This window comes from Gekko japonicus, unplaced genomic scaffold (assembly GCF_001447785.1).
Source record: "Gekko japonicus isolate JY-2015 unplaced genomic scaffold, Gekko_japonicus_V1.1 scaffold1231, whole genome shotgun sequence".
Taxonomy (NCBI): Eukaryota; Metazoa; Chordata; class Lepidosauria; order Squamata; family Gekkonidae; genus Gekko; species Gekko japonicus.
Genome location: NW_015162517.1, coordinates 389,873 through 412,594, shown reverse-complemented (window position 1 = coordinate 412,594; position 22,722 = coordinate 389,873).

The window sequence follows — 22,722 nt, the reverse complement described above, 5'->3', positions numbered from 1 at the left end:
TTCCTGCTTTCTTTCTTATTTTTCCTTTCCTTCCCAACCTTTTTGAACCTGTGGGCACATCTGGAATTCTGACCTGGTATAGTCGGCCCAGCAAGAAAATGGCAGCCACAAAATGGCTGCTGCAGGAGTCGGAGCCAGCCACAAAAGGATTGCTACAGCTTGGCTTCAGTAACGCAGTGTAGATCCTTGCGCTGTGGTGGCAGCTGCTGCCAAAGGAACATTTTACAATATTCTGTGTTGCTAATCAAATCCGCCCACTTCCTAAAAAGATTTTGTGGGTGCCAGAAAAGATGTTGGTGGGTGCCATAGCACACAAGGGCTCCACATTGGGGACCCCTGGTATACAGCTCTCAAATCTAAGAAACCAAGGGGGATGAGAATACATTATTGAAGAGTAAAGGCTTTCAGTGCTGTAGAGCTTAACTAGATATACAAATGTGGCATTAGTATGAGACTGTTTCTCTCCAAGTAACACACTTTCTTTTGTTTACCATAAAACTTTCAACTTTTTTTCCTTACTTCTCAGATGGCAAAAACTAAGGTAAATGTGCTAAGGCAGCATGTGGTCAGCACGTCTCCCCCCCCCCTCTAGTATTGGCTATATTCACAGTTTTGCTTGCAGAAAACTAGAGCATTTATACTTTTACGTTTACAATTGTTACCTAAATTATAAATGATGCATTTTATGTTGGTTAAAGTAGTAAAATAAGTTTAGACTTGATAAGAAAGTCATCATTGCATATATTTCAGTCCTCCCTACATGTTCAGTTCCCCTCCCTCAATTTTCTCCCCTCTAGGAGATTTTACATTTCTGCTTCTGACCAAATTCTACAGTTTTTGTGCCATCACAAAAGTATCTTTCCTACTTCCAGTAAACCATATTTTACTATCCTAGCTTTCCTTGTATCAAGAATTTTACTCTGTATATGGACTGCCACTTGTTTGAAGTGTTATGCCTAGTAAGAATATAAGAATATTGAGCAAAACAAGCACCTACTAGACTATCCTGTTGTCCACAGTAGCCAGCTAGATGCCTGGCGAGCAAACACTCCTTGTGGCAGTGAATCCTTGAGGTTAAGTGTTGAGGGACAAAATTCTTCCTTTTGTCTAACTTGAATCTACTGTCCACCATCTTTATTCCAGATTCTATTGTGGAAAAGAGAGAATAAGATTTTATATTTGATTTCTTCACAAAATGCATAGTTGGACCTCTTTCCTTAGCTATCTTTTTAAATCTTTTTAAATGGTGAAGTTCCAAACCTTTTTAGCATTTTCTCATAGTGAAGGTGCTTCAACCCCTTGATAATTTTGTATTCCATTTTCTATATCTTTTACAGACTTACTGTATCTTTTTTGAAGGGGGTTAACCAGGGCTATACACAGGCCTCAGTCACACGAAAGGTTTTGGGCCGGGAGAGGGACGGATCGGGGGCGCAGCAAACGGGCGCGATTTCACCACAACATCTGGAAAACGGCGCACACCCGTCCCCGATCCGGCCCTTCCGCCCGAAAATCCGCTGTTAAAAAAAAACACTTCCCGAGCAGGACTTACCAGAGACGCCGCAGCAAGCGTGGCCGTCGGATCGCCCAAGCGTCCGTCTTCTGGAGCAATTGAGGCTCCCAGCCGAACTGCGCATGCGCACACATGCGCAGTCGGCAGCCTCCCGCTCCCCTCCGTGGCTTTCTCCCCAGCATCTGATCTTGCCGGGGAGCAACTGCCCGGTGGCTCACGGGATCTGTGTGATCCCGCCGCCGCGTGTCTATTTTGGTGCGGCTTTCAAAAGCCGCACTTTGGCCCGCATTTTTCCTCCCGTGTGGCAGGGGCCACAGTAATCCAAACATATCCATATCCATACAAGAACTATACAAGAACATTATGATGCCAGATGTTTTATTTTCAGTTTTAAGTTACTGTGAATTAAATATTTAATACATTTATTAATAGACAGTTTGCTAGCTTTGGCTGAATGAACGTGGGTTACATGAGCTCATAATATCTCCTTTAAAAGCTGCATACTCTTGCCAATGGAAAATGATTGTATAGATTTTGGTCATGCCTGTTTTGGTTCTCTGAATCTGAACTAATATGAGGTTAGCAAAGATGAAATGTCCTCTTTGGCTTTGGTATACACACTCATGCCCTGCCATTAACTTCTCTAAGTCTTTGATGTACCTGCAAGAGCTTCTTTAATTATACAGGGTAATAGAATGTACACCATACGTATCCATGTTACTATACCATATTCACCCTCCAAAAAACCCTGTCTCTGCAATGCTCTGCTCAATTATATACACTCACAATCCATTGACTGGAGGCCATAGGAAGATTGGATCCATTAATTAATGCTGTTCCAGAAATTTGGGGGTGGGAGCTAAGTGACTCATTCATTACAGGCTTTGGATATAGCTTTATGAATGGTCACTGTCCTGTTTATTCAAATCATATGTTTTTGTTTCACATCAGCTAGGGGGGAAATGAAATGTCCTTTGGAAAAAAATTGAAATGAGCATGCTTTTTCTCCCCCTATGCAGCACCACTGACAGAAAAACCACCAAAGCTTTTGTACCCTTCAGAGAGTAAATTGACAATTCAAGAGACACAGCTAGGTAAGTGGAATTCAAGGATTGCTGATGTTATCTGTGTCTTAATGTTTGATGAGGGCATTAACATTTAAAATTAAAAGAGTGGAAATGGCAGTACATTGTGTGTTTCTGAAAAGATACTTTACATTAGTTTACCAAAATGGCATATTTCCTGGATTTATGCTGTTGTGCGAATGAAAGTGATGGTTCACTTTTTAAAAATACTGCTGTTGCTTTCCTGGTTAATAAATAATATGATTTCATAGAGCATTTTGAAGAGATTAATTGGAGGTAGATCAATGGAGTACATTGAAGGTACAAATAAAACAAATATTTTCAGTTTTTGTGCTGATTCTCTGTAAGTCCTTACTTATTGAAGTGCTAGAGTAAATATTGCAAGTATGGAAACTAGCATCCTAATGACAGTGGTTTACTTTGTACAACTGGGTCCTGTGTATGTTGGCTTGAAATTGAGTCAAAAGGTTATTCACAATTCTAGAGTAGTACCTACAATTGTTATCAGATTGCAGCTGAAGTTCAGCAGTCTACAATTCATTGTGAGGTTGCCTGTATTAATCCCATGACTCCTTAGTGATTGTTGAATAGATCCTGTTTTGAATGTCCCTGTTGGCTGTTGCAGGAGGTCTGGTCTATTTTGACACTGAAAGGTTCACGAAAGTGGTTTCATTTATTTTCTTGGAAATTCCAGATTTCTGCTAATGTCAAGACGGTTTTTTACATTTCATTTTGTCACAATAAAGTCCTTATGTGGTAGTAGGCTTGCCAAGTCCCCCCCGGGGGGGAACCCCCACCCCAGAAGCCCGTTACCCACCGCTGGCGGATCGGGCCCCAGGGGAACCCCACCCCCAAAGCATGTGACGTGCACATTGCCTGGAGGTGATGCGATCGCGTCGGGCATGTTGGGGGCGGGACCACGGTCATCTGAGGGAAAACTCTATTGTTTCCCCTTGGATGGTCATGGCCCCGCCCTCAGCATGCCTGGCGTGGTCGCGTCACTTCCGGGTGACGTGGTTGCGGCGCGTGCACGCTTCGCACATGTGCGCGCACTCCCAGAGCGGCACTGGAGTCCCCCGCTCCAGCACTGCTTTGGACTTGGCAACCCTATGTGGTAGACCTTATCACCGCATGAAATCATCTGTTTTCACATATGGAGCCATAAAACTGAAAAGTCACCACATCAGAGAGAAAAAATCAGCTTTATAATAGTGCATAAAGAGGACCTCAGCTCTTTATTTAATGTTCTTATCCATCTCTGTTTAGTCAATAATTTCTCCTATTTATTGGTGTTTTATTTGTATGTCTTGTTATTTTATGCCTTTCAACTTTAAAAATATGTCTTGTGTTATGACTTGCGGAAGATTTGTTTGGGGTCATAGCTGTGGATTTTACTCTAATAAAGAAAATTGCCCTGAGTTTGTAGTTTGACTTAAGCTTTTTATTGCATATGCCTAGCTGTTATTCTGACTTTAACATCCTGTTCTCCATGTCTTATTTTTTAGTGATCAAGTTGTATGTAATATTGACTTTGTTCTGTGGTGCTCTCAAACAGTGAAATTTTGTATGTTGGAGGCTTCTGATTATAATTATAGTTAGGTTGGTACTACTGATTGCTGATTCTGCCAGCTTACAAAAAATTCAGTGTGTTACTAATCTAATTATGCAATAACTTCAACAACATTAAGGTTGCGGTCTTTAGATCCGACTTAGCTGTGAAAGCCTGACAGATCTAAAGTGCGTGATCAGACAGCAACGTCTGGGAAAGGTCCTGCAGTTGTCGGCACCCCGTGCTGCCCCACCACAGAAGATGAGTTAAAAGACACCAAGGAAAGTCTGACCCTAACATTTGCAGATGGGCCACAAACGGATTTTCCCTAGTCTGATCACTGAAGCATGCACTCAGGCTATCAGGATGGACCGCAACTTGATTCCCAGAAGTTGAAAAGCACATTTGCAAAAAAAACTGCACCATTGTTTATTTGCATGCACAAAATCAGGCAGAAAACAAACAAACCTTCCCATCCGCACCATCTGATCACACAGCAACAGGCTGAGCCCACAGCGAAATGGGATGTGTGATCAAGCAACTCCATGCCAAATACCAACGGATGAAATAGGAGCACTTCCCAACCATGCCCAATGGCATGTCTGACCGCCACCTAAGGCCATGAAGTACCTCATATCGTTTTCTCTAATGAAAACAAATCACATGAAATGCAGCTACACTATGATTTAGTAAAATAATATAAAATGTCTGATTGCTAATTTTGTTTTGACCAGTAAATAATCACTTAAGGGTAACCCAAGTTTGGATTGTGCACTTTTTAAAAAAAGCCTTTGTTACAATTCCATATTGTAAAGTTGGAAAGGGTGTAATTATTGTTTTCATTACATATCGGGAGCATTGATATTATATCAGAAAGTTATGTCAGGAAAAAAGGTTATTTTAATTAATATTGGGAAAATGTCAATATTCTCCAAACTGAGTGAAAATGATGACATTACCCTTTCCAAAATTACAAAATGAAAATCAGAATAATGTTTTGAAGTACCTGCAGATAGCAGGAGAAGGAAGGGAGAGGAAGCATGCCCCAGCTGATCCATGGCACATCAGCCCTTTTAACATTAAAGAGCCACTGTTTCCTGTTTCTGGAGCCTGGAAACCTGATCTACCACACATTGAAAATAATGACCTTTAAATAATGGTGTTTAAAGGGGCAGTGCACCACAGATGAGCTGCTCTCCTCCAGAGGCCAGGTTCACAGCAGTAGACTTTCATTTAAATGGATTTTAAAGGGCCGTGGCTCTCTGTGGCTCAGTTGCAAAACACTCTCTCTTCCCGTCCTTTCTCACTGTTCCTGCTGCCTTGGGAGGGGCAGCTAGTCTATGGTATATCAGTCCTTTGAAGTTTAAAGGGCCCTTATTTTCAATGGACCATAAGTAGAGATGCCTTTTTATTATTCTGCAGCTGGAGTATCTTTAAAGGGCCACTGTTTCAATGAATGGTAGACTTGGCCTCCAGAATCTGGCAGTTCTGGAGGCCAGGTCCACCACCTATTGAAACAATGGCTCTTGAACGGTATACCACCTGCAGGATAGCAGAAAGGCTTCCCAACCTGATTCTGGATATTTCTGATGTTTATTAGGGGTGAAATAGTGGACTCGGGAAATATCAGGAGTTGATTTTTGCAAAGTCAACTCAATCCAGCACTGGAAATAACAGGCATTTTATCAAGTAGGCAATATCTGATTGCACATCCCTACTCCAAGCTGACAGTTACACAGTTACAAAACTTGGCAGTATACATATTCAATACAGATATTGCATGGTGATGAGGTGGTGTTATTCTGCCAAAAATCATAGATGGAATCTGAGGTACTCCTCTGTTAGTGAAAGGCTGTTCTGTTTGCAGAAGAGCTGTTTTAAGTTAGTGGAAGAGTGTTACACTAAGAAAAGGTCACTGTATCCAAATTGACCCTCCAGCTAGCCCAAGCCATTGTGTAGGATATTGCATGAGGCATTCCCTGTCTTTAACAGATACTTGCATTAAGTCTTGTGCTAACACTTGTGTGAGGTTTTCCAGAACAAGAGTTAGGTTTGCATTCAAGTGGTGGTTCATAACATCCACTCAAGACTGCTAAATCTCTAATCTACCTAAGAAATAACAATTAATTTGTAAAAGTGCTAGAATTCTTATTAAAACTTAAACATAAATGTGTTCTTTATTCTTCTGGAAATCAGGAATTAATTAACTAGTAAATGAAGTTACATTCAAAAATGTCAGAATAATGTGAAGAGTCTGATAGCCTAGTACTTCATATTGTAATTTTATTACTGCCTATGTGTTTAGATATACTCTCATTTTAGAGATGTATCAATATCTGAGTTTGGATAAGAGAATATATAGCAGCTTCTAAGTTGTTGTTGTTTTACCATAAACTGGTAGTCAATTGAGTCAAAGTTATGCAGTAGCTCATACAATGAGAGAAAGTTAAAAGTGTACTTAACTCTTTCCTGTTAAAATCAGTTGCATTAATAGTGTGTAAGTTTGGCCAGAAGTTGAATAAAATTATCCATAATACTATGAAGTTGTTCTGTTGCAAAAAATGTTGCAAAAAGGTCTAAAATGTAAATTATTAAAACAAGTTTGGTGTAGTCTTCATTTGACAAGCCTTTATTGGCATACGTATATACATACAATAGATCAGATTAAATATAGATCAGAAAAAACAAATCCATATAAGGTAATATTGGAGCTACGGCGCAGAAAAACAGCATGAAAGCAGAAAAACCTATTGGTTATCAGAACGTATAGCCATAGCACTAAGAAGAAACCTTGCTACTATTTCGGTTATTTCCGTATCTTGATTATCAAGCAAAAACAGAACCTTAACATTGTCAGGAATTTCTGAGAATTGAGCTAATATAGGATATAGAAGATCCTGGTGGGGCACCAGATAAAAGGGACATTGAAGGAGAACGTGGGGGACAGTTTCAACACAGTCCTTCTTACAAGGACAACACCTGCTGGAGTAGGGGATCCCCTGGAATCTGCCAGAGAGAAAAGCAGAACGAAGAACATTAAATCTGGCCAAGGAGATGGCTCTGCGCAAATTTGGAGCTATAAGTTGATAAAGATATACAGCTGGAAGATTTGCATTTGGAACCATCCCTAAATTTAGGGGAGAACAGGTTCTGTTGGCCGAGCTATAGAGAGTTTGCAACTCTGAGCCCAATAAACTAGCTTTTATTTTTTAAAAAGCCTCAGGCTCAGAAAGCAAGGATAGAGATTCTAAAGGTAAATTCAAGGAGCATATTTTGGCTTCGATGTGAGATAACCAGCTGGAATGGGCAGATTCAGAAAGTAATTGATATAGATAACTAGAGTGGTCAGAGTTGAAGTGGAGTCGCAGCCAAAATTTAATGGTGTGGATCTATGCCTTAGTAGCCATCAAATTCTGTCTATACTCCAAACATAAACCAGCATATGGAACACACATGGGTACCCCCATGATCTTTCGCAAGAAGGTAGAATGGACATGTTCCACTGAAATGTCAACTGCATCTATCCAGAGGGGTACTCCATACAATAATTGACCTCCAGTTTTAGCATTAAAAGCTTTGAGTGCAGCTGGCACATATTGGTTTCCATGGTCGGAAAAATAAAAATGGGAGATTGCTGCAGCACTGACTCTAGCAACATTAATAGCCATTCTGCGGTGATGGGTCCAAGTGGCACTAGAATGAAAGTGGACACCCAAGTATTTGAAGTGCCTGACCTGTTCAAATTTATTGCCATTAATAGTACACATATAATTTCCGGGAATAGGGATAGACCAATATCTTTGATTTTTCATAGTTCAGCTCCAATCTATTAATCACACAATATTCATGGCAACGATTTAATAAGCGGTTTAATCCAACACGGGATGTAGACAAAAGAAGGCAGGTTCTCAGCAGGGGAGGCCAAAATAATTGGACGTCCACCGCCTCAGCCAAAGGCCTGGAGGAATATCTCTGTTTTACAGTCCCTGCAGAACTGCAACAAGTCCTGCAGGGCCCTGATCTCAGGTGGAAGTATGTTCCACCAGACCAGGGCCACGGCAGAAAAAGCCCTGACCCTGGTCGAGGCCAGGGACAAAAAGTAAATTATGGTCCACTGAGCGCAAGGCTCTCCAGGGTACTTATGGAAAGAGATGGTCCCTTAGATATGTTGGTCCCGGACCACATAGGGCTTTGAAACCAGTTTGGTGTAGTGGTTAAGTGTGCGGACTCTAATCTGGGAGAACCGGGTTTGATTCCCCACTCCTCCACTTGCACCTGCTGATGTGACCTTGGGTCAGTCACAACCTCTGGCACAGCTGTCCTTGAAAAAGAGCAGTTTCTGTCAGAGCTCTCTCAGCCCCACCCACCTCACAGAGTGTCTGTTGTGGGGAGTGGAAGGGAAAGGAGTTTGTAAGCCACTTTGAGACTCCAAGTGAAGGGTGGGGTATAAATCCAATCTCTTCTCCTCCTTCTCCTGTTCTTCTACGTAAAAGTGTGTCCTGACCTGGATAGCCCAGGCTAGCCTGATCTCATCAAATATTGGAAACTAAGCAGTGTCGACTGTGGTCATTATTTGGATGGGAGACTACCAAGGAATACCAGGATCATGACGTGGAGGCAGGCAATGGCAAACTGCCTCAGAATGTCTCTTGCCTTGAATTCCTCACAGGTCACCTTAAGTCAACTGTGACTTGATGGAAAAAAATGTAAGAGTGCAGTCCATTCCTTAATGGCAGAATTCCAATTAATTGTAATAAGTCTAAATTGTGCTCTAAATTATGATCCTGTTTAATAAAGTAGCAGCATATATGTAGGTAGGATTGCCAATGAGCACTGATCTCCCGATTACAGAGGTTAATTCCCCTGGAGAAAACGGCTGCTTTGGAGTGTAGACTTTATGCAATATTATACTCCACCAAGGTCTCTCCCATCCCCAAACTTTGCCATACCTAGGGTCTTCCCCCAAATCTCCAGGAATTTCCCAACCTGGAGTTGGCAACCCTACAGTAGGGGAATGGGGAGACAATATTATATTTGTTGCTCTGTCTGTTGCACTATTACTTCATAATACTTCATAGTGGTTTTTACTAAAAGAAAATAAATATCCATTTAGTATTTTGTTCAGATAATATTTTATCTTGAGCTCTTAGCACGCTAGGTATAAGAACAGTGGCTAATTGTGTACAGTGTATTTTTTAAATATTCAGGAGAAGAGAAATCTGGAATTCATCAGTGAGGTACATACAATAAATGGCAAAGTAACATAGATTTCATGCTTACAGCATCAGGCAGTAACTATCTTTTAATTAAGGGCAATTTAGAACACATCTACCTTGAATTATCAGGATGGCATTACAGAATGCACTTACTCTTCTAAGCCAGATCCAAGTCATGATAGGAAAAATATATGAAATTGAAACATAAAATGATACAACCCTTTTACAATTTTAAATATTTGCTTTGTTTGAAATACTGAATGGTTAAATGCATAACATTAGACTTCCTGAATTTGTATGGTAATAATGACTGCCTTTTCCTGCCCTGGGACCTTTTAATTGTACACATGGCTCATTTCTTCTCATTAAAACTTTGAAGAGAACCAGCATCTCAGTGCTACCTTAGTGATTCTGCAAGGAAAAGACAGAGGCAGAGTTTAAAGATGTCAGCATGTCTCATGAAATCTAAATGTGTAAGAAAAAATTATTGTATGGTTGGGGAACAGGGCGGTTGTAGCTTTCTTCAGCCTTTCTGGCTGAAGGCAGAATTATAGGTCAAAACAGTTAGTTGTGGCAGGCCAACTCAAACTCCCCAATGGCCATGCAGTTTATAGAAATAAAAAAGCAAGCTTCCCAGGGCAGGAGTTTTGCTTCAGTGCTCAAGACAAGATAGTACAAAGATGTCATCATCTTTTAGGAAATAGCCTCTCTTGCTTCAGGAAAAAAGTGCCTAAGAACCTTTCCTGAAACCAGAGCAGACAGAGAAAATTAAAGTTATTTTCTAACAGATTTCAGGAGAGAACCTTAGGCACAAGCCATCTCCTTTCACATTTCACCCTGCTGGAAAGAAGAGCTGAAGCTGTGCCTTTTGTCACTGTGCAGGCCACTTAAAACTGTCTCAGGAATATAGGATGAAATCTGCTAAACTAGTTTCCAAAACTCTCCTTTGTGTAAGAGTCACTTTGTACATTACATGGTAGCAAACCCATCCATGTTCATCATGGAAAGCAGACACTAGGAGTTCCTTGGTAAGCATACTCCTGTATAAAACACATGCTTGCAAACATACATGTATCACTTTCAGATGTTTTTAATAACTTGGGACTCCACAAGAAATCTTTGGAGAACTAATTTACATATCCTACCCCCCCTTTAAAAAATCTCTCTCCAGGATGATCTACAATCTTTAGCAAGTTTATTTCCTTCCCACCATTCAGTTCCTTTAAATGATACTCAGCTGCACTCAACATTTCATCCATTTTGAGTCTTCATTTTTAGTGGTCTATTCCCCCCTTTTGCTTTATGTGCAAAGTGAGGGGGAGGGAAGGCAGCATCGTGTAGCTAAGCGGGGTAAGGATCAGCCGTAACATCCCACCCAAGAAGACTCTGCAAAGGAAGGCAATGGCAAACTATGGCTGTGGTCACATGGCAAGCTTCTCCCGATTTATTCCCGCAATAGATTTGATCGGGAATATTTTTTTTCACTTTGGGACCGGGTATGAGATATCATGTGCATGCACACTTCTTCAGATACATAGAAACAAATTTCCTTTTTTAAAATTTATTTTTATTATTTTAACAGGAAAATTACATATACAAATAACAAATTTGTTGTTTTACATTACCCAGTACAGTGCTACATTTAGTTAGTAAGTGATAAAATGTTCAGAAACACCTTTTCTCAAGCCTTACGTATAGGTAGAGAGAGAGTATGCAGGGGTTACTTGTCAGGAAGGGCTAGTTAGAGTCTATTTATTTACTTATCTATCTATTTATTTAGTTAGTTAGTTAGTTAGTTAGTTAGTTCAGCTTTTATCCCACCCTTCCCACAAGCGGGCTCAGGGCAGATAACAATAGAACATCATCCATACAATTTAAACAGATCATATAAAAATAGTAGCTAAAACAATTAAAACAGGAATATCATCTAGTTGGCAACAATTCATAAGTCCTGCAATGTTAAAACAAACACGCAGAAGATTGTTTTAACTCTTCCATGTGTGAAAGTTACAACAGGCAGGTTCTCAGCAGGGGAGGCCAAAATAATTGGACGTCCACCGCCTCAGCCAAAGGCCTGGTGGAACAGCTCTATTTTACAGTCCCTGCAGAACTGCAACAAGTCCTGCAGGGCCCTGATCTCAGGTGGAAGTATGTTCCACCAGACCAGGGCCAGGGCAGAAAAAGTCCTAACCCTGGTCAAGGCCAGGGACAACAAGTAAATTATGGTCCACTGAGCGCAAGGCTCTCCAGGGTACATATGGGAAGAGATGGTCCCTTAGATATGTTGGTCCCAGGCCACATAGGGCTTTGAAGCCAGTTTGGTGTAGTGGGTAAGTGCACGGACTCTAATCTGGGAGAGCTGGGTTTGATTCCCCACTCCTCCACTTGCACCTGCTGATGTGACCTTGGGTCAGTCACAAGCTCTGGCACAGCTGTTTTTGAAAAAGAGCAGTTTCTGTCAAGAGCTCTCTCAGCCCCACCTACCTCACAGGGTGTCTGTTGTAAGGAGGGGAAGGGAAAGGAGTTTGTAAGCCGCTCTGAGACTCCTTTGGGTAGTGAAGGGCAGGGTACAAATCCAATCTCTTCTCTTCTTCTTTGAAGATCAGCACCAACACCTTCAAATGGATCCAGTACTCAATTGGTAGCCAGTGCAGTTGGCGTAGTACTGGCTAAATGTGCGCCCACACAGACATCATAGTCAGCAGGTGCACCACCGCATTTTGCACTAGCTGGAGTTTCTGGGTCAATTTCGAGGGTAAACCCACATGAAGTGAGTTACAGTAATCTAGCCTGGAAGTGACCATTGCATGGGTCACTGTAGCCATGTCCTGGGGGGACAGATTGGGAATCACTTGCCTGATCTGCTGAAGATGATAAAAAGCTGACCTGGCAACAGTCGTGACCTGGGCCTCCATAGAAAATGAGGCATCCAGGATCACCCATAAGCTCCTTACCCTCAGCACTGTCACCAGTGGTGCTCCATCCAAGGCTTGGAGCCTGATTCACACTCCTACCTCCCCCCCCTCCCCAGCTCAGGTACAGGACCTCCGTCTTTGTTGGATTTAGTTTCAGCTGGTTCTACTGCAACCACCCAGAGTCAAGATACATAAGTAACTGGGTATAGCTGAGACTGAATTAAAGCAGTTGTGAAGATCTGGCAGCAAAGTAGCATACATGTACAAGATGTGAGCATTAAGTCTGGGTCCAGTTGCACCTCCAAGACCAACAAAGTTCAATTCTGGGTATAAGTGAGAACTGAGAAACTTGGCATGTGTAGATGCACACTTCCGAAACAGGTTGCCTCACGTGTTACATATAGGTAGAGGAGGGGGAAGGTTAGTTGCCAGGAAGGGCTAATTAGTGTCAAGATACATGAGTACAGCGAAGATTGGAATAATGCAGTTGGTAGGGCCTGTGAATAGCAGCAAATAGCATACAGATTATAAAAGAGTTAACAACAGATATGAGAAATAAGTTTGAGTCCAGTGGCACCTTGAAGGTTAACAAAGTTTAATTCTGAGTATAAGTGAGAACTAAGCAGTTACTTAGCATGTGTAGTGAGATAAGAATCCTATATCTGTTAAGCCTTGGGGTTTCCACTGTCCTGAGTCTTGTAGTAACTTGTAATTCAGCTGTCTCCCATTCCAGTCTGTTTTTGAAATTCCTTTGCAGTAAAACAGTTACTTTGAGGTCCCCCATTGAGTGCCCTGGGAGGCTGAAATGTTCTCCTACAGGTTTCTCAGTTTTATGATTTTTGATGTCAGATTTATGCCCATTTATCCTTTGGCATTGTGTTTGACCTGTTTGCCGTATGTAGGCCCCGTTCATACAAGGCCAGTTGGGCCGGGAGCGGGACGGAACGGGGGCGGAGCAAACCGACGGTCCCTGCCACACAGCAGGGAAACGGAGGGCTGATCTGCGGCAAATGTGAGCCGCACCAAAGTTGGAACGCCGCGGCGGGATCCCACAGATCCCCGGAGCCGCGGCGCGTCACTCCCCGGCACGATCAGATGCCGGGGAGGAAGAGTTGGCTGGGAGGGGGAGGCTGCCGAACTGCGCATGCTCGAGCATGCGCAGTTCGGCAGCCTCCCCCTCCCAGCCAACTCTTCCTCCCCGGCATCTGATCGTGCCGGGGAGTGACGCGCCGCGGCTCCGGGGATCTGTGGGATCCCGCCGCGGCGTTCCAACTTTGGTGCGGCTCACATTTGCCGCAGATCAGCCCTCCGTTTCCCTGCTGTGTGGCAGGGACCGTAGAGAACTAAAGGGCATTGTTGGCATAAGATGCTGAACTGCAGGCTGTGGAAGGTCAGTAGTTCAGCAGCTCGAGACCCGAGTGTGCCGCATGACGGAATGAGCTCCTGTCTCTAGTTCCAGCTCCTGCCAACCTAGCAATTCGAAAGCAAGAAATTGCAAGTAGATAAATAGGTACCACTTCAGTGGGAAGGTAACAGCGTTCCGTGCACCTTAGTGTTTAGTCATGCTGGCCACATTACCACGGAAATGTCTTCAGACAGCGCTGGCTCTTCGGCTTTAAAACGGAAATGAGCACCGCAACCCTAGAGTCGGATTCGACTGGCTTTCGAGCAAGGGAACCTTTACCTTTACCTTACAGTGTTAGAAGATGAGCAAATAACTAAGCCTAAGATGGTATAGTTGATGTTATTAGGTCCAGTGACTGTGTTTTCTGGGTGTATGTGGCAGCAAAGTTGGCATCTGGGTTTATTGCAAGCTCTGGTACCAGTATCTATATTCAAATTAGATTATTTGTTCCTGAATATTATAATTAAAGAGGTAGACAAAGATGGAGCTGTTGTCATCTTGAATAGATAAGACTTCATCCAGGAGGCTCAAAGACAACTCTCAAATACTGCTTTTTACAAACAACTGAACTCAGATCCCACACAGGAATACAAAAAAGAACTAATCAAGATTATAAAGGAATTGCCCCTGGGTCCTTTCAGACACACCACAGGAACCTCAACCCAGGTACTTTTTATCTTCTACCGAAAATATACAAACCCTGAAACCCAGGATGCCCCGTTGTCTCAGGCATAGGCACTGTCACCGTTGGGGGTATCTGGATACATGGACTCTGTTCTAAGGCCCAATGCCATCAATGCTCCTAGTTATGTTCATGACACCACAGCCTTTCTGAGGAAAATACAATTTTTGAACAGCCTTCCATAGAATACTATTTTAGTCACCATCAATGTGGGATTTCTGTATACCAACATCCCACACAAAGATGGTCTACAAGCAATAAGGAACATGATTTCTGACAATACCACAGCTGGCTTTGCCACCAACCTGTGCCATTTTGTTCTTGCCCATCACCACTTCAAATCTGGTGACAACTTGTTCCTTCAGATCAATGGTACAGCTATGGGGACCTGCATGGCCCCACAGTATGCTAATGTCTTTATGGCCAACTTGGAGCAATGCTTCCTAAACTCCTACCCACTCACACCTCTCTGACAACCTCACCCACCTCTCTCCCTCAGAGGCAAGATTTTCCCTCTGCTTTTTTATCCCTTTCTGGCTGAGCAGCCTTTTTATCTATTTTCTTCCTTTCTGAAGAACAGTGGCTGTCCCGCCCTGTCACAGTATGATATGTTGCTTCTGGCTCAGCCCAAGAACCTGAAGGAAGGGTCAGGATCCCCCTTTTAACTTAAACCACTGAAAATGCACTAAAAAAAAGTGGGAGGGTATGAGCTTCTTTGAGTCACTATATCTGAAGTAGTAAGCAGTGAATCGTGAAAGCTCATACCCTACCACAAATTTTGTTAGTCTTTAAGGTGCTACTGGACTCTTTTCTACTGGATAATGACAGTTCCCTTTCACAAGTGCTGAGGGACAAACCTTTTCTTGCATCAAGACAGCCCCCCAGTCTCGAACAACTCCTCACCCACAATAATACAACATCTAATTTGAATGTGGACACTGGTACCGGAGCTTGCAATAAACCCAGATGCCAATTTTGCTGCCACCAGTGTTCCCTCTAAGCTGAGTTAGTGTGAGCTAGCTCACAGTTTTTTAGACTCTGGCTCACACATTTTCGTTTTTTCTCAGGAAGGATAGCTCCAGAGCAAACTAATTTATGCAGTAGCCAAATCGCTTGCTCACAACTTGAATGCCAGTTGCTCACAAAGTAGAATTTTTGCTCACAAGAATCCACAGCTTAGAGGGAGCATTGGCTGTCACAATACATCTTAACACAATTAGCTCTTCCTAACAACTAACCCCCCTCTACCTATATTTTTTTGTTCAAATGTTGATTATGTATGAGCATCAGATCAGTAACTATTTCCTTTGTGTCCAGTGTTTTCTTTATACAGGAAACTTGTGATTTATAGCACATGTCCTTTAATGTTATGGAACAGTATTAGTAACCAGTCAATTAGAATATATGCCAATCACAGAGCTAGTTTACATGGTCAGTATCCTGCTGATACTTTGTAGTGCCAAGGGAGCACTACAAATGTGCCCAGAGAGCATATGTGTACAGATAGAAATTGCATTGTATAAATTAGGCTCTCCACAGACAATGGTTTTTTTACTTTGTTGTCCATTATCATGGTGTTATATTTTTCAGCCACTGCAATTAAAGAAACTGTGCTTGTAACTGTGACAAGACAATAGAGAATCTACTCTGTTCATTTGAAGCCTATTTTGAAGTGACAGAATATACCATGTGAATGCGGTTGCCAACTCTAGTTTGGGAAATAGCTGGAGATTTTGATGGTGAATCCTGGAGAGGGAGAATATAATAAGGCTTCAGCGCTCGCTCGCTCTCTCAGTCAAGTATGTAAAATGAAATTATGCATTCAGAATGCTTGTACCTAAGCAACCCATAGCAACCAAGATATGTATTAGACACCTTAGTGAAGGAGGAGTAATCAAGACTTCTTATTTCATTCTTTAGCTTTGTTTTTTGCATTAATGAAGAGAAGAAGAAGAGAGGAAGAGATTGGATTTATACCCCGCCCTTCACTACCCAAAGGAGTCTCAGAGCGGCTTACTAACTCCTTTCCCTTCCCCTCCCCACAACAGACACCCTGTGAGGTAGGTGGAGCTGAGAGAGCTCTTGACAGAAACTGCTCTTTTTCAAGAACAGCTATGCCAGAGCTTGTGACTGACCCAAGGTCACATCAGCAGGTGCAAGTGGAGGAGTGGGGAATCAAACCCGGTTCTCCCAGATTAGAGTCTGCACACTTAACCACTACACCAAACTGGCTCTCCACATAATGGGCCACATAAATAACTGAAAATATTGCTGCCATAGTATTTTTAATTCATCAGCTTCATCAGCACACACAGGCCCCTGAAAAAAACAGATACTATATATGTGAAATGGTCTCATGTCATGGAAAAAATGGCCTGAGGAGAAAATTTGTTTGGAATGTTTGGGTACAATTCCTTATATTTCAATATTTTAATGTATGGGAGCCATGAGGATATATTTTCAGAAGGTTGCACATACTGTTTATCTTGCATAGCTATTAGCAGGACTTTTGTTGAGATCCAACCCTTGGTCAAAGAATGATGCAGTTAATAGCATTTGATTGTTAGCACAATTAATTTCTTCACCAATGAACAGCACCATACATCCTAAAGAGCTACAACAGTTTAACCTCAAAAGAAACACTTTTATGGTAATAAAGAAATCCCTATATCTAGTGAATGATATAGCCAGCACTAGGAAGGAATGTAATAACACTTCAAATGTGCTTTACTCATTATTGATAATAGGCAGCTATTCTTCATGAAGTCTCCTTGTATGTTTCAGTATGCTAAATGTCAGCAGTTTCCCAATAGCATTTATAACTTTGGTTCTGGCCTCTGGCAATCATCTGACGTTACCTTGAACTGACATCATTTTAGCTGCTGTCAATATTTATTTAGGATGACAATAAAATAATCACAATCATCATGAATCATATGTGTTGAATGAAATGTCTGGTAATATTAAATTAACTGAGAACATATTTGGAGTCCAGCGGCACCTTTAAGACCAACAAAGGTTTATTCAAGGTATGAGCTTTCATGTGCAGGCACACTTTTTCAAATAATTGAAATGGAAGGTAAGAGCTCAAACTGAACAGCAAATTAATATGTAACATGTACATCTTCATCATGTTACATGTTAATCTGTTGTTTGAGTCTCTTACCTTCCATTCCAATGTATTTGAAAAAGTGTACATTCACACAAAAGCTCATACCTTTGTTGGTCTTAAAGGTGCTACTGGAGTCTAAATTTGTTCTACTACTTCAGACCAGCACAGCTGACCACACAGCTTTCTAGATATCTAAAGAAAATCTTGTTTGTTGTTCTAAATATTATTTATTTTGGATTCTTGGGTCGGAAAGATATTTTAGCAAATGTATAGTTATCAGTAACTACACACACACACACACACACACACACATTTTTCAAGAAGCAAGCTCAAATGCCAGAGAAATGCAATAGTTCAGTAAGTGTTCTGTACTTTGATAGGGGTCTTTGCATTTGACCTTACACCAGCTTTAGCGTTTCTGTATCCTTTCAGCTTAACTATCCATTGTCACTTTTAAGCTTATTCCTGTCATGTAGGATTTGTGAGCATGGCATCTCATGACTAAGGTATACCATGGAGTATTACTGGCATTTTCCCCATGAAACTCAATGATCTCTATAGCAGGATCACAGCTCACACTAAGCTCTTATGCACAGCAGTGATCACAACAATGTTATGGCAGAGTTGCAAATAAATTCACAGAAGTTACCAGCTGTTTGCCTGTATATATCTTTGTGAGTCATGGTGACATGTCCATAGTCTGAAAAATCTTTGCCTGACTGCCTGGAGAGAATTTTCATTTGCCATGAGTTACACAGTGAGCAGTGGTTTAAACGAAGTTTACTGTCTAAGTTGTTGGGGATGAACCAGTTTTCCTCTGCTCCAAGCTTCTCATGCTGCCTGTTTTCCAGTTTTCTAGCATTTCCCCCCTTATGACACACACATACAGAGAAACATATAGATAAAAGCATCAGCTGGTACAGTACAGATAAATCTGTAAGTACATCCATATGACTCACATTCATACTTAACAGCAAAATTTCACAGGGCTAGAATAGAAGAAATGTTGGAAGTCTGTGATCAGTTCTCTTGCCTCTTTAGATTGCTTGTAAAATTTAGGGTTCACTGGTATGGTTAGTCCAGTACCCACTAGTCCCCCAAACCCTGGAACCTCAGAGCAATCTGCAGGCAAAATTTCCATTTTGCATAATTATTGGAAGTAAGAATAACCAGATAGGGTCTGGTATTGGTGGACTTCATGCTTTGTGCCATGATTTCTATTTCTCTCTGACTCAAAAGGCTCTGTCACAAGTAGGCTGCCTGTAACAGCGTTTCTCTCTGCTTTGTCTTATAAAATGCCTGTCAGCCATTGCAGATTCAGTCTTAGGATGCTATAGTCTTTAATACTGATATTAGCATTAGTTAAGCTGGTTTACCTGGCTAAGGCTGGGCTCATAACCTGTAGGGTGAACTGGTATGGTTAGTCCAGTGCCCACTAGTTAGCAAAGTGCTTTAAATAAAGCTACAAAAGCAGGAGCGTCTTTTCACTAGGTTACCCAGCTTACAAAGTTACACAGAGCCATGCTGCAAGTTTGAGACTAATACTACTCACTTTATTCTAGAACTACAATCTGAATAGGGAGCTTAGAGATAGGATAATATTCTAGTTAAACAACTAAGGATGGACACAGATGGTGAGAGGCCATCTTGGTCATGGTACCAAGTTGAGGACAGTGTGTCTTCCCTCTCAGTGCATGCAGGGAGAGAGAGAAGAGAGTTCTGGGAGACGATGAATGGAAAGAAGGAAGTTTTTCCTGAGAATACAACCTACATACCAAAGGGGACAGTGGCAGAAGAATAAACACAGAAAAGAAGCTTGGTGTTTTCTCTCTGTTGGTCTGACTCTGTTGCCATGTAGTATGGAGGCTGAGGCATGGGGCAATGTTAAGTCCTTCAGTTCCAGCATAAAATAGTTGCATGACAGAGAACTGCATTTGAAGTGAAGTACTATGAGCCCTAACCCCATACTGTTTTCATGGAGTAATACCTCACTTCCCCCACAAAGCTATTCCACTGAAGAAAATTTGCAAGCACCATTGCAGTTACCACAGGCCAAGTAGAATCTGCCTTCTTCAGCAGGCCAGAGAAGTCCTTTCAGGAAATTAGCATGAGCAAAAGGGTTAACAGCTTCTCCCCTCCACCCAATACTGACATACCATTCCAGATCTTACTCACTCCCAATAAACAGCTGATTTTTTTAAAGTGAACTGAGATTCTGTCATGCATCTACCAGTGTTATATCTAGTTTGGGGTATCCTGTTTCGAACAGTTGTTTCCAGGAAGTACACAAGTAGGACAGGAATGCAACTACCCTCCCCTACTGTGTTTTCAAGATCTAATACTCAAGAGTACCTCATGGGGATTCAAGGTAGCTATCGTAATAGCTCTTTGCTCCATGAAAGAGAATGTACAGGTGCCAGGGCTGCCAAGAGCCACCATGGGCCCCTGAACAAAGATTCCACTGGGCCCCCCATACAACCCTGAACTAAACCAAATGTCATAACAAAACAAATCACTCGGCTTGCTGTTACCATGAATCTATAGCAATAAAAGAATCAGCCTGTCCATCCAGATTTCCATTTGTGACAGGCATCATTCAGCAGAAAATAAAACTAGTTGACTTTTTTGTTCCCCTGCCCTTCCCTCGGCAGCCCCTCTCCCTCAGCAGCCCTGATAGGTGCCATCAGGGGGTGGTTTAAATCATGGAAAAGTTTGTCTCCCAGCACATGATCCCAATCCTCGTTCTGTTCAATGTTACCAGATGATAATTCACCTGCTGCAGGCAGACTAAGATTCTGTCCTGTTTTCCTGTATTACTCTCAGGTTTAGTTTTAGTCTACAGGCCAAATTTAGAAGTAATACTGAACACTAAAATGAGAAATGAGCTAAAATTTGTTTTAGAAACTGACTATTCCAAATTTTAACTTTTCAGAAATCCATATCTTCCAATTGTTGTGACCCTGCTTAACTTAGTTTAAGAACTAGACATAGATTTAGAACCCCCTCTATACCCATTCACAGGGTAGTTTTTGAATAAGCTTTAAAGGTTTTTTAAAGTTTTATTAATATTGGAAGGAAAGAAAATACTAAAATTTTAGCCTAATTTTATTGTAAATGTACAGGAAACTATGCCTATAGTTGATTTAGGAAACTTAGTTTAAACTTCAGCTGCCATCCATAAATGTGTTATCTTTGATTTAGCTTTCAGCATGAGCAGATTTTAAATGTGCAAGTCTATGACATTTAGTTTCCCTCCCAGGAGGGAAACTCTTCTAACACACAGCTTTCATCCCAAGAGTCAAACTCTCACATTATCTTATTACCACACTCTCACATTAGGATTCTCTTCTCATTTTATGAGAAATAAAAGTCGGTGTACCTGAAGCAAGCATGCAACAATTCCTTTCAAAGCTAAATTCCTAAAGTTCTGGATTCCTTAATTCAAACAATGCCAGTTTTCATTGACCTAGTGTTATGTCAGCAGATTACCTGTTACTGTAATGAATATAATGAGCTGATATGAAATATGGAAATATATCTGATTTGATTCCTAAATCTTTTAGCTTAAATTTTAATACATATGATTATTGTCTAAAAGGAAATTTGAGATGAATGTGAAGGTGCTTGCTTAGGCAAAACATCCAAGGGAAATCAAAAGAGTGGAAACATAAACATTTCTCAGTTATATGTTGTGCATCTTCAGTTCCTATCCATAATAGTCAGTTGGATTACAGTGCAATTGTATGCCGCTATTCCAGTTTTCGGCTATTGGTTTCAGTGAGTTTAGACTGGAATAATACTGCATAAGATTGATCCAGGTGGCCAGCCATGTTGGTCTGAAGCAATAGAACAAAGAGTCCAGGGGCGCCTGTAAGACCAACAAAGTTTTATTCAAGGTATGAGCTTTCGTGTGCATGCACCCTTCCTCAGATACATTGAAATGGAAGTTAACTGTTCATATATATAGACAGATGCGTCTACCTAGATGAACAGCAAATTAGCTTATGGATGTTTTGACATATGCAGGCTCAGTTTGATGTAGTGGTTAGGAATGCAGACTCTAATCTTGGAGAACCAGGTTTGATTCCCCACTCCTCCACATGCAGCTGCTGGTATGACCTTGGGTCAGTCATAAGTTCTCTCAGAGCTATTCTCTCAAGAATCAACCTTGGCTGGGAGGATGGAGTATAAATGTGATAAATAAATAAATAAAGAGCAGTCCTCAAAAGAGTTCTCTCAGCCTCACCTACTTCACAGGGTGTCTGTTGTGGGGAGGGGAACGGAAAGGAGATTGTAAACTGCTCTGAGACTCCCTTGGGTAGTGAAGGGCAGGGTATAAATCCAATCTCCTTCTCCTCCCCCCCTCCTCTTCTCCTCCTCTTCCTCCTCCTCTTCCTAATGCTAAAGCTATCTTAGTGTAGATTTGAACCAAAATTAGAACATGGGCCACATTCTTCCAGACACATATCTATGCTACATATATCTTCCTGGCTCATGTTGTACTAACCAGGATAGTTTTTAAAGATTGATTCTATGCTCCCTACACTTGCCACCTCATCAGTATTGTACAAAGCAAGTATTTTCCCCGTGTATTTTAATTGCTAGAAATACCCAGGTACTCATTTTGTGCAAGTATCATTTCAAAGGGGTTTGTAAGTGTGGCTATTACAAGGCTGTAGTGACATGAAAGCAAAATATTTAACTACCCACTTCGTTTACATTAATCACTGTGTTGCCAAGCTTTAAAAAATCTTTGCAGATATAAATGGCTTAACATCAGAGAAGTACAGTGCAGATACACAATGGGAAACATCATCTGTTTCATGGAAATATGAGACATGTCCTCAGATGAAGCTCTTTAAAAACACTTTTAGGAAATAAGCCATAGAAATGCTTATACATGTAAGGTTTTGCTCATATATAGCTATTACTGTATGTTGTATGGATAATTAGCACTCACTTTTTGGTATAAAAAGTTGGGATGAGCAAAAACCTGTAGGAGGGGGTGTCTTATTTTCTCTTTCCTTACTATTTCCTCTTCCCCTTTCCAGAAAGCCCGCTTTTCCTGCTTTCTTCTCTCCTTCCCACCTACCAGCCAACCTACCCTGATCTACTCACTTTCTTCCTTCTCTCCCCCTGGCAGTTTCTCTGAGAAAATGTTGGCTGAGTTGTATAGTGGAAATAGGGTTGCCAGGTCCTTACCAGCTGCTGGCAGGGGGCTCCAGGATCTTCTTTGGGGCATTCC